The following is a 12,227-nucleotide window of genomic DNA, read 5'->3' as shown; positions in this document are numbered from 1 at the left end:
AAGGGACTGGAATAGGATTTATATTTGTTAAAATATATTTGAGATTTTTGCAGATAATATTATATGGAAACGGAATTATTTCATTGTTTATAATTCATTGGAAAAAGGAAGGAATTCCAAGATCATATTATGTCTGTGATTATTCTGAAGCGTTATGATTGATAATAGAAGAATGAATATTTAATTAGATCTTAAAAGGATTAAGTGGCATTTATATTAGCTGAGTTCTGTTCGAAATTTTCGATATTGTAGGGCATGGGGTTGAACTTGTTCCGCCCTCCCACGGGAAATTTTTAATTTAATCTGATGTGAATAATACTGGTCGTTAATATTTGAAAGGAATTCTACGTTTCGCAATTTCTTTATTTCGGAACGGTAACGGTTGACTACGGATCTTTATGCAAATTTAAATTTCTTCGAGACTCTCCTCGGAAAATGGAAATTAAACGGACGATTCCGTTATACACCGCGGATCCTGAGTAGCTAAAAATAAGATAAGAAATTGGATAAGGGTTCATTAGAATTCTCATTTTATTTTATTCGCCAGGGTAATTATGAGCAATTGTTTTTCATTGTTACGCCGTGGGCTAGTCTGCAATTGGCCCAGTAACGTAGGAATATTCTTGTCGGTGGAGTTTCAAGTACGTTAAAAACACTTTGTAACTCGTAATATCACTTCATTCCTTAAAGAGGAAGAATTCTTAAGAAGCGTGGCACGATGACATCGCAAAAGGAAAATAAATTCCCATTACATTCAGTAGAAAATTGCATTGTTAATCTGTACAATTGCACTAATACTTATGTTCACTCTCTACCTTTATATCCATCGCTTCCAATTTTAGCATCTATCTCGAAGAAAAACATTTCTTCATTTACAATGCAATCAACTCTCGAATAACACAGTTAAAAATGGCATACAACTAGAATACTAATTGCATTAGTTTCTCGTACGATATCTTTTACACGCTATTATGTATACTTACTAACTTTCACAATCCTTCATGAATTCTTAGTATCCAACAACACGGTTTTCAATAATTCGGAACTTGAACATTACACTTATACGACTTCTAACACGAAGTATCGTATAATGCGGTTCTGAACAACACGGAGTCAATTAACTCTGTTATCCGAGGGTTCACTGTATTCTTAAACACACTTTCCTACAAAGTTAGATGGAACACCAGTGGCTGCTCGTTACAAACAACTTTCTCGGTCACCGTAAACGTTCTGTCGTCATTAGCCGATTTCCAGCGAGCGTTGTCGCGAATCGAAAGTAAGGGGGTGGCTGGAAGGCAATGCGACAGTGTGCAGGTCCGCACGGGGCGTTTCCAGTCAGGTTGTAAGTGCTAATCAATCGCCGCAGCAGTCGCTGTACACCGGTTTAATTAATTGACTAATTGTTATGCTAATTAGTGCTGCTAAGTTCGAGCGTGTCCATCGAATGATAGGCGGCGATGGCCATCGGGAATCACCTCGGTAATCGACTAGCCGGGCAAATTTCCATGCCCGGCTCAGAATGTCAGGAGCGCATGAATATTCCGTCAATTTACAGCAAACATCCAACTTTAATCACGGACTCATTAACTACCGGACTCAGGTCACCTGACCCCTCGTTGCGAGCCGGCCAAAGTTCCTCGAACACCCGGGGAACTCGTTGATTTTGCAAATTAATCGTCACCCACGTTCTTCGGCTATTCTCCAGTTCGCCATTTAATAAATAGGGTCGGCGAGATTGTTCGGTCTGAAGTTGCGAACATTTCGCGTTGGTTCCTGAGTATCGGAGCGAGTCGAATGCAATTATCTTATATTCCATGTGGATGTTTCACTTTTTATCGAGTACTTTGATGAATTGAATATCGTAGAAAAATAATGGCAATTCAAGAGAAAATATTTGATTACATGATTGGTTGACTGCTAATTTGTTGGTATAGATTTTTATAGGCCATCGAGCTGAGATATTCAACTCTGTTCTTGTATACTATTAGATCAAACTAATAAGCTTTGAATTAGAACAATTGCTTTTGCAATTGCTCTAGTATCCATCATCCAAATCTAAAACAACCTTCCAGTATCTCATTTCCCTGTTCCAATCACAAACCTATACCACCTGAACGATCGATGTCTTTCCTGCCCAAAATCATATGATCCAAAAATAAGCACGCAATATATCAATCCACCGCTTTTATATTCCTCGAGTCGGCACAGCCATCGCGACAACACCCTCCAAGAGGAAGAAAAACAGTATTTCTCTCGACAATTTCGGACACGAAAAGGTAAAGTGTTCTTTCGCAGCGTCAAGAATCCCCTTTGAAGCTCGCCACTTCCTTGGAAAGCTTGTTCTTAGTCTCCGTCAATTTCTCTCCGTTACAGAACGGCTGTCCGAGTGTATTAATTTGAATGGCGGACGTCAGGAGCGGGTCACAAGGGTCAGGCTGACAGCAAACACGCAGTTGTCCTCGCGGGACGAGTGGCTGCCCCGCGGAAGAGGGATGCTGCGCCTCTAGCTTTCCGCGATAAATAAAGAAACACGAGCGAACCCCTCGTCGCGGACATAAACAACGGAGAGGAAAAACAGGTACAAAGAACAGGGACAATGGTACATTGTATACATTTGCAATTCCACCGCAACCATTAAGGCAGTCTGCACGCAATGTCGCCTCTACGAGGAATCGCTACGTAACAATCCCCCTTCTTTCGGCACGCACTCGGATAACATCTTGATTCCGTGCTAACACGCCACACTTTTTAGCCGAAACGCTGGCGAAACTTCTTCGGTCGTCATTACCGGCGACAGAACTAACTAGAGACAAAGCGTTCAGCGACTCGAAAACATTTTCCCAATCGCGAAACTTCTACTTTCCTGTCCGGGCTTGAATATTAAAAATTATCGTCGTGAAAGTTGCTTTGAACATCTGTACTTCGGAGAAACAAGTTCCGAGTTAGCGAGTTTTATTTTCGAAGTGGGCACGAAGCGGAGGGAAATCGCGTATTTCTTGGCTCGAAGTTCAGCCGGGATTATTAGCTAACGAAGACTGTCCGAGCGGGATTGTTTTAACGGTTGAAGGGTCTGTTTGAAGAAGCAACTTGGAAGTATGTAGCTTTCGTTTCCAGAAAAGCGAAGCGAATTATCCTGGCAGCGTGAATAGTTTTTTCCTGAGGACGTTTTCGAAAATCGTTTGCTCGAGGGGGTTGATATGAATTTATGAAATCAGTTCGCAGTTCACGATCTCGGTGTTAATTATTTCGCGTAGACGACGACCGCGCGGAGAAACTGAGTGCTGAAGAAAATGCGGAAACCGCCAGAAGCAGCGTCGGTAACACAAGAAACAGCACTTTTACCTCGGGCGGAGGAGGATCGAGTTCCAATCTTGGAACCTGGCCCGGTGGGTCGCACACTTTCTCCACGGATATAACAATATCGCCGGAATTTCCTATAGAAATCGTAGACCGGGGCATAAAGGATATTCGGAATTTTCAGAAAATAGTGAAGGGAAACTCGATTGGCTGTGGAGGATCTGAAGAGTGTGAGAGGGAGGGAGGGAGAGAGGGAGAGAGAGAGAGAGAAGGGACACAGAGGAATCGGAAACAATTTTCCGGATGTCAGTAATTCCGCGATCCTCGCGGCGTTACGGGCAATTCCGAAATCCGCCCTCCGCCCTTAATAAATCTGTTTGGCCGGCTTACTTTCGCTCAATTCACCGCGACGCGACGAGTCGCGTCGGCAGCTTCTTTTCCCAATTAAAATCCTTTACCCCCGGCGGGATTTATTGCGATGGAAATTGCTCGGTGGCACGGATTTCAATGGGGATCGTTTATCGTGCCCGGGGAATTGGCGAACGCATCGCTGGAAGATCAGTTGCTGCGCGTATGACACGGTTGCTTGAATCTCGAATTTCTCTGCGCAATAACTGAAACAGAATGCAAACGTAACGTATCAGCGCCAGCTATCTACGTCAGGAAATTAACTCGACTAGTAACCTACATTCAGTACCAGCTATCAGCGGTATCGATGATGTATCGGCGGCTGCGATATCCAGCGAAACTCCGCTGGATGATCAGATACAAGCAGTTACAAAATTATTATCCGAGCGTGCTTTGAGTTTCGAAGTGCCTCGTTCGGTGGAAAACCAACAGTAATTCGTAGACGCTATTAACATGATTCATACGTTTAATTGATGTAATCGTTGATAAACTTAATTTATACATCTCAATTCTAGAGGAACTTGGAAACTGGATTTTGAAGTCGATAATTACCAAATATTAAATTATCGCGTTGTTCATCTCATTTGGAACCTAATATATATAAACTAAGTTCAAAAGCGAAAATATCTCGAAGGAAGCAACGATCGTAGTAAATGGCGTCAAATATGTTAACATAGAAGAATAACACAGTCGATCCAATATTTAGAATCACCGATTCCTAATCGCCTAACGCAAAAATATATTTCCAAAAAACAGGGTGTTTTATATGTTTTTAACTCTTTGCAACGCATGAAAACAGCCTAGAAACTATTCACACTGCATTTCCCCATCTTCAAAGCGTAAAGAGCAATATCCTTCGCAGCACAGGTAGAGCCTCGAGTTCACGGCGTCCTAAACACTTGGAAAGCAGAAAGGTGTTACACGGAAGTCGGTTTGACCCGTTAAGAGGGAAGGTTCGCCGAGGTCCCGGTAATCAGAACATTTACCGGGGCTGGCCGCAACCTTTCCGTTCGATTGGAAAGTTTTCCAGCCGTCGGGATTGCATTTGAGAGCGGCTTCCGTCGAGGTTCCCGGCGGAGTGGCTCGTTTGAACCTCCGGTGGGAAGCTTCTTCGCATAATTTCCATCGATCGTCGACACGCGCACCGGCGCGACCGGAAGAGCACACTGAAAGTCTCGCGTAATTCGAGTCACGCCGGATGGTCGGCCCGAAGAAAAGTTTGGTGGATCGTCGACGCGAAGGAAAACATGGAGACGAAAAAGGAGGCCGAAGAACGTCGAGGGAAAAGAGTTTACAAGCATCGCTAATATGAATTTATACCGGCCCTGTTTGTTCCGCGACCCGTTATCTCCGTGGGCTTACAACGTTGACTGCGGATATTCCGCACGACGTCGAAAGTCACGCGCTACTGCGGCCGAAAGATAAGCTACGTGCGCCGGAAGAACGGAAATTGTGCATTTCATAGTCGCCGGAGACCCGTCGGCAGCATCCTCTATCGCTTTTCGGTGATTCGCCGGCCAGCGATTTCGTTCCGACGAGTTTTAATACACAGGGACAAGCGACCGTGCTGCTCAAACACCGTGACGCGCTGGTAGTACTTTGAACGCCGCACGGGCCGTGTAATCAGCGGCCGGAACGGTAACAAGTTGTTGAAACGCTTGCACCGTTTGTTTCCGTGTGTCTTTTGGAGGAGCGTTTTAACGCTTTATCAAGGAGCTTCGCGCCGTTCGTTGGTCGAATATTTTTTAATTACCATTTACGAGTGGACTCCATTTTCTTTGACAATATTCGTGGAGTACGTTTTCAACGTTGACTCCAAATGGGAGCGATCAGATTTAAAATTCTGTCTTCTTTTCTTCAGCTTCATATGAATTCCTATATTCTCCGATTAGTGTTCAACTTTTGCTGGAACGGTTAAACTTTTTTTTAAATCTTTTGAACGTTACATATCTTTGTGTTACTGTGTAACGAAGATTAGCTTTTCGTTGATCTAATTAGAATGATCAATTTACGGAATGCGGGGATTAAGGAACAGTTTTCCTACGAATTGTTTATTGTACAAGTTGTTAAGTGGTTCGTAATTGTGCGACTTAATAGATAGAATGATTACGTTAGCTGGAAAAGGAGCACAAAAGGCGGCGGATTTTGTCCTTCTCCAACGGGCGACGTCGCTTTCAAGGCGCATTATAGAATTTCACAAGTTTACTCGCAGAATCCTCCCCCTTCTCGGCGCTGCTTTTTCTTAAAAACACCTCTCGTCCCTGTAATTCAGAAAATCACGTTCCTCCTCGGTAGAAAAGGGTGTGCGCATCCACGCATCCCTCAACCCCCGGCTCCTAGCCGCCTCATCGGGGCCGTCAGTTTGAGGAAATTGCTCAGAGAATTTTCATTTTCCTTAAACTCGGCGTTTCTCCCGCCAGTCACTTTCTCGGAATGACCGAGCCAGTTAGAACGAAGACTTTAGATCGGCATCGCCTGTCGTATTTTTCACAGCGAATTCACAGGAACTCCGGCGGAGCGCACTGTCGACCGGAAGTTACCTAGATACCTCGCATTTTATGTTCTTGCCGTGAAACGAACCCCCTGCCCCTTGGTATATCTGAAAGTAGCGTGGAAAATAAGCAGCCGCTATCAAAAGTTCCCATTTTATGGCAATACTCGCCTTTAGATTCTTCCGCAATCAACAAACACTATCGTCGGTATCCTTTTCTTCAACTATTACATAAAACGGCCAAAAAAAGGAACTCAACTTCGTTCGACCTTACTTTGAACTTCATAGAGACCGCTTAGCAAGTTGGTCGAATGACAATAGTAACCAATTCTCTGTAACAAAGAGCAACTTTGTACGAAAAGAAATCGGAAACAATTTTCCGATGCTCAGACGTCCGAGTTCTCGACAGTTGCACAGTTTCAAAAGGAAAAACTATTCCCATTGTCCAGATTTCGCGACTCTCGGCCAACTCTTCGGTAGATTAGCGTCAGCGATTAAACTGTGAGATCAAATATTTTCCCCGTTTTCGCCAAAGTATCGCGAAACGAAGGAACCATCCAGTTTCTTCGTCTGATCCGGGCGTGAATACAAGGTCCACGGGAACTTTCCGTCGGCGTTGTAGATGTGAGAGAAGAGGTGGAGCGGGTTAATCCCGCAGCGCGAGGAACATCCTTTCAAATCTTGAGCGTCGAGTAATTAGATGTAATCCCGATAACGTCTACCTCCAGCATGATAAATAGCTGCCGGGTACATTGTTCACTCCTCCGGGAGCTGGAGGCAACCAAAACGCTGGGAAAATTCACTTGATCGTCGTTGAAGCATTTCGTTTCGCGGGCAGAGGCTGGAATTGGCTCGATCCTGGAACGATAATCGTCGGCGGGTAAACAATTCGATTATTCCGGCCGAGAAAAGTTGGTAGCCGGGCAGCCTTTAAAGCTGCAGCTTTAAGCGTAAGCGGTTTCCGGCGAAATCCTCAGCGAGAACTCCCTCTGTCTGCAGACAGACGGTAATTCTTGCTTAAACGGAGCGCTAGGATGAACGAGATAGGGAAAGGGTTGGATTGCCCCGGCGCGCAAATTAGGAGCTGCCCTTGTTTTAGGCCCTTGTTTAATTTGGCAACCCCTTGTGTCAGCCACGCCACGCCAAGATACACACGTTTTGCGACGTTGTTTCCGCTTGTCCTCGTTGCTTCTTCCCCGCGTCTGTCCTCTAGTTTCTAGCTAGATCCCATCCAAGTCGTCTCCTTTCGGTTCCTTTTTGCTTAGTTACTCCTCGTGTCACCGGGCATCACGGTTTCGTGTGTTTTATCTGAGGATCTCTCTCCCTCGCTTTCGTATCTTCAATCTTGACGCTGTTTCTGGGATGCATTTTTTTCTGTACTGGCTGGAGCATCTGTTGGCCTTGTACTGTCTGCGCGAAGTGGAATCTGGGGAAGAATCTTTTATATGAATGGTATGGTACCACATATTATTTTCGGAGTTACGGTTCTTTATTTAAATTCATGTTCGCGTAGCTTCGTTAATTCTGCGTGTGTCTATATATTTTACAGGTAATTTAGTCTACGTTGATTGAAAAGCAATGATTAAACTTGCTAATGAAGATCTAATCGAGGACGCGGATCCGCTTAATCGTTTCAAATTTCATTTGAATAATGAAACATGTAATCTAAATTTATTTCAGTCGTTTATCGGCCACAAGAAGTCTTGAAATATCGATTTCGATATCGCTCAGTATTAATCAAAGTCTCAAATATCCATCTTCAATTTAAAATTACACCTATCTCCTTCTGGTAACGATAATTGGCTGCTCAATAATAAGATCACTCTCCAAAATACAGTTTCAAAAATACCACTTCATGACTAATTGATGAGATCGTTTTAACCACAATTTTCGATTCCCAACCCACCTTCTTGTAATCGGATTAAAAACTAAAATACAAAAATACTAAAAAACTAAAAGTTACAATAGAAATACTCGCCTCATTCTAGGACCCCTCTAATTGTCTCGTGTAAGCAAGAAATAAAATGAAACGAAACGTTCAACTTAGGGTAATTCCGAATACGATAGCCCAATCTCATTTATTGCCAAATGTTTATATTGTCAATGATTTTTAGTGGTACACTGTATCTTGCACTAAGACCGATACAACTATTCCTATATAATTCTATGTAACTTATAAAGTATTCTTACAAAATTATACACATTTACATTGTAAATATCATTGATACGTAAAAGAAGATATATTAAAGAGGTAACAGCTCCCTTAAAAAGGTTGCGCCATCTGAGTTACCGTAGTCCAGAATTCTACCTATCATTTTCATCAAACCGAAGACATCCCAGAATTTTCTCAAGCGTCTCATCGCAGCAAGAAATAAGATGAAACCAAACATCGAACTTAGAATTCTACCGATCGAACGGCAAACGGCACAGGATCTTCCCGAATGTCTCGGCGAGGCAAGAAACAAGACGAAACGAGAGGAGGAAACCGCGGCCGTCCTCTTATCAACAGTTTGTCGCTTTAGATAATTCCACAGATTCGTTAGAAGTGTCGCGGGCAACCAGAAACGCGACACGGCAACAGCCTCGCAAGTTCTCTAGTCCTGCGGGGCAGCTTTGCAGTTCGCGCGGCGGCTTTGTTCCCACTTCGGAGCACTTACGACTTCGTAAAACCGTCGATCGGAGCGCTGGGAACTGGCCGAGCCGGCTCCGCGAGCGATCAATCCAGCAGCTTCACTGCTCCCGGATTAAAATACACGCGTGTCCCCAGCCGGCGCTAATAAACGTTTACGCTCCTACGTGAGATCCATGTTTGCTTTGAAATCCGCGTGTAAACGCTCGAATTTCCTGCCGCTTGATTTCGCCGTCTTGCCCTCCCCTGTTCTCTCCCCCTCTTTCTTCCTTTCTCTTTTCCAGTGCGTGGAAACGAGTACCTTCTCCTGAACGGAAGTCGTTCGCACGACGATCGTTACCGTGAGCATTCCTCGACAAAAAGGGGAAATGGAAAAGAGGAAAATTGTGCCGGAGTCTGGTCGAAAATCGTTGACGATCTCGTTCCGGCGCAGTTGGCCACGGATTCTTGCGCTTTGTAATTGATACTCCGGCTTTTATGAACTACAAAGCTCGGAGATTCGATTTTTTTTGGATATATTTCTACTGGATATTTGATTCCCTTTGAATTGTGTATATAAGCAGTGTTTCTTTGTATCTAATTGTCTCGCTTACGTCCTATGATCCTCTTATTCGGTTTGTTTATTGGTTAATTGATGTTCCTTCTACGCGTCCATAAAAGCGACCTTATAACCCGGTCAATTTTTTAGTGATAATTAAATGAAACCGGAGCACTTGCTTATAATGAACCATAAAATTTTATGTTCCCCCGTCAATACGTCGAACTGCAATTACTCGAAAGAATTAATTCGCGTGCGTTGTGGCCGAGTATCCGGTGAACGCGCGAACACCGGGGCCTTCGTTTATGAACGGGCTCGAATTCCGAATTCCGTTCGGTCGAATATCGGTATCTCGGCCACGCGAAAAATTTCAGCGCGCAATATCAGGGGCGGATGACAGCCGCGATCACAGCGACCGTAAAACACTGCGCGGAATGACCTGTCGGTTAATGCGCGCAGGTGAAAATATTCGGTAGCTGTCGGATATTAGAGCGGACGTGTCATGATTTACGAGCATTTTTTCGCGCGACCGACCGGACTAGTGAGCCCAACCGGGTCTGCGCGGAGTTTATTTAAACGTCGGGTACTGTGTATAAATTCGACAATCGGTGTAGAATATTCCGTCAAGCTTTAGATGTTCTTTAATCTCTTGTTTCGCAGTTTTATTCGCGATTTGCTGCGCTTCGGATATTTGTAATGATTTGCTTGAAGATTAACACTGAAACTATCCGACGGATCAAAATGATCTATTCCTGATTTCTTCTTTTTGCCATTATTACAAAGATAATAGACGATTTTCTAAGAAATTATTCAAACAATTGATGGAGGAATACGCAAACTGAATTGTAAAGCAATTAAAGCTTCAATAGATACGCTCTTGTAGTTTCTATAGAGGAATTTCAAAAAGTCAACTTAACTGATCGGTAGTTTTAGTGTTAAGAATTTCTACTATTACTGTGGAGGTTAAACTTTTGTAACAACAAACATAAAACAATATGGTAATAACAAGAATAATGCAATAACAGTGGTAACAATAAAATACTAAGAATATAATAACGATAGTAATAATGAAATAGTATTAACACTATAGTAACGACAATATAATAATATTAAAATACAATTTGGTTTCAACCTAAAAGGAAAACTAAACGCTCTTATTACCTGAATTTGGGTAGAAATCTTCGACACGAGTTTGTGTGATTGTCGGGGGAAGGAAGCTGCCCTGTTTCAATTATCGACAGTTTATTATTGCATCACTGAAAGTGAACATGATGCAGGCACTCGTGAAATACTCGGGTGCAATTAGCGGCTGGCGTTTCAATTTCTGCGTTGTATTTATTCAATTCCGCGGTTCCTTTGTTTCATCTGGACCCTTATCGGCTGAATGGTAATTGGTGGATACACCGCGGAATTTTTCTTCTCTGACATTCGATGTTTCTCGCAAACCGCAGTAACAACGGGACAAAAGTGCGACTAAGAATCTCGCGCAGCTGGGTGAACCGTTAATTGCGGCGCGATCCGCGAATTAGATGCTGCTAATTATAATTCCGAGCTGCGAATGTTCTCGTGCGCCACGATTAAGGGACTAACGACCAAAAACCACGATGGTATCTCGCCGATGGGCTTTTTGCTCTGACGCTGTTCCATTAAAAATTTTCGGAACCTCTTAACGAACCGCTCCGAACATTGTTCATCGCGAATTTTTTCGTACTGCCCGATTTCGTCCTCGAAAATTTGTTTTTACCGAATTGTCTGCGACGAGAATTTTCAACGTTTTACGTAATATTATCCATTCTTTCAACGTAAAGGTACATTTTATTAGAAATGATGATTAATAACTTGCTAACACAGCTCTTACGTTACACTTCTATCTAGTTGCTTATGTTATTAAATATTTTTATTCGATAACAATATTCTTAAACTGATTATCTCCAATCAAATTTTCTATTATTATCAATAATTAAATTTTTCATTTTGAAAGCACAAAAGTTGATTGAGTACCAACGGTTTGTACATATTAGGTCTTCACTTCGTGAGTCGACATTGATCCAGCTTAATTAAACAATTAAGTAAACAACAAAAGGGAAACCTGAACGTGGATCAGCGATCGGCAAAAGGGAATACGAGTAGAGGCAATATTTCTTTGTATTATTTAGAAGCGACGGGTTTATTTAATACGAGCTTTCCGTTTCCCTGGCGGGAATGGAATCAACCCGCCGATAAAGGAACGATTTTATCGAGGGAACCTGGAGTTTGTTTCCTGAAAAGGCAGACTTTTCCTCTGCCTTTGCCGGCGCGCATCTCGCCCATAGAAAATATTATCTGTAAACCGATTGAAATTCTCGACAGCCATGAACGAACGATGATTTATTGATTTCCCTTCCGCAGTACTAAGTGGCCCACCACTGACGCTTTCTGCGCGATAGAATATGTTTAATCTCCAACGAGTCATCGAAACACGTAGCAGTTTCCGCGTTCGAGGGATCTAGATCGAGTAAAACTAGGTCGGAACAAGAAGAAACGTCGACACCGAAGCCGAGAAGTGGCGAGCAGACGGTCGGCTGGTTGCCCGAATTATTCATAAGCGTGCCAATTACCGTAATTGCGTGAAGCTGAGCATTCAAGTGATTAAGGAACCTGCTGTTTACCTCAATATGGCGGCCGAGTGGAGGCGAGGTTCCGGCTCTATCGCCACCATTGCTACCCGTTTGTCCCTCTGAACGCTGCAGAATGTGATGTCCGGACCGTGAGCTAGCTAGAATTTGTGTAAACACGGGATAGATAGAGAGACGGAGGAAGCTGGTAGCGAAAAACAAACAGTGGAGCAGCGGCAGAGAAGACGAGATGAGGGATCTTCAACGGAA

At 43.3% G+C, this 12,227-nt stretch overlaps 1 protein-coding gene across 3 annotated transcripts in view; it reads left to right on the top strand.

Moving 5' to 3' along the window:
- Positions 1 to 12,227, top strand: part of Con (leucine rich repeat protein connectin) — a 358,673-nt gene that overhangs the window by 136,965 nt on the left and 209,481 nt on the right. Inside the window, exon 1 of one of the 3 annotated variants that reach the window (XM_076365854.1) lies at positions 2,525 to 2,578. The exons of the other annotated variants lie outside the window; for them this stretch is intronic. The gene's annotated coding sequence lies outside the window, so the exon portion shown is untranslated. Of the gene's footprint in view, positions 1 to 2,524; positions 2,579 to 12,227 lie in introns of those variants that run through there. 3 annotated transcript variants of the gene reach the window in all.

The sequence above is a fragment of the Nomia melanderi genome, chromosome 3 (genome assembly GCF_051020985.1).
Source record: "Nomia melanderi isolate GNS246 chromosome 3, iyNomMela1, whole genome shotgun sequence".
Lineage (NCBI taxonomy): Eukaryota > Metazoa > Arthropoda > Insecta > Hymenoptera > Halictidae > Nomia > Nomia melanderi.
This window is presented reverse-complemented; position numbering and strand designations above follow the sequence as displayed.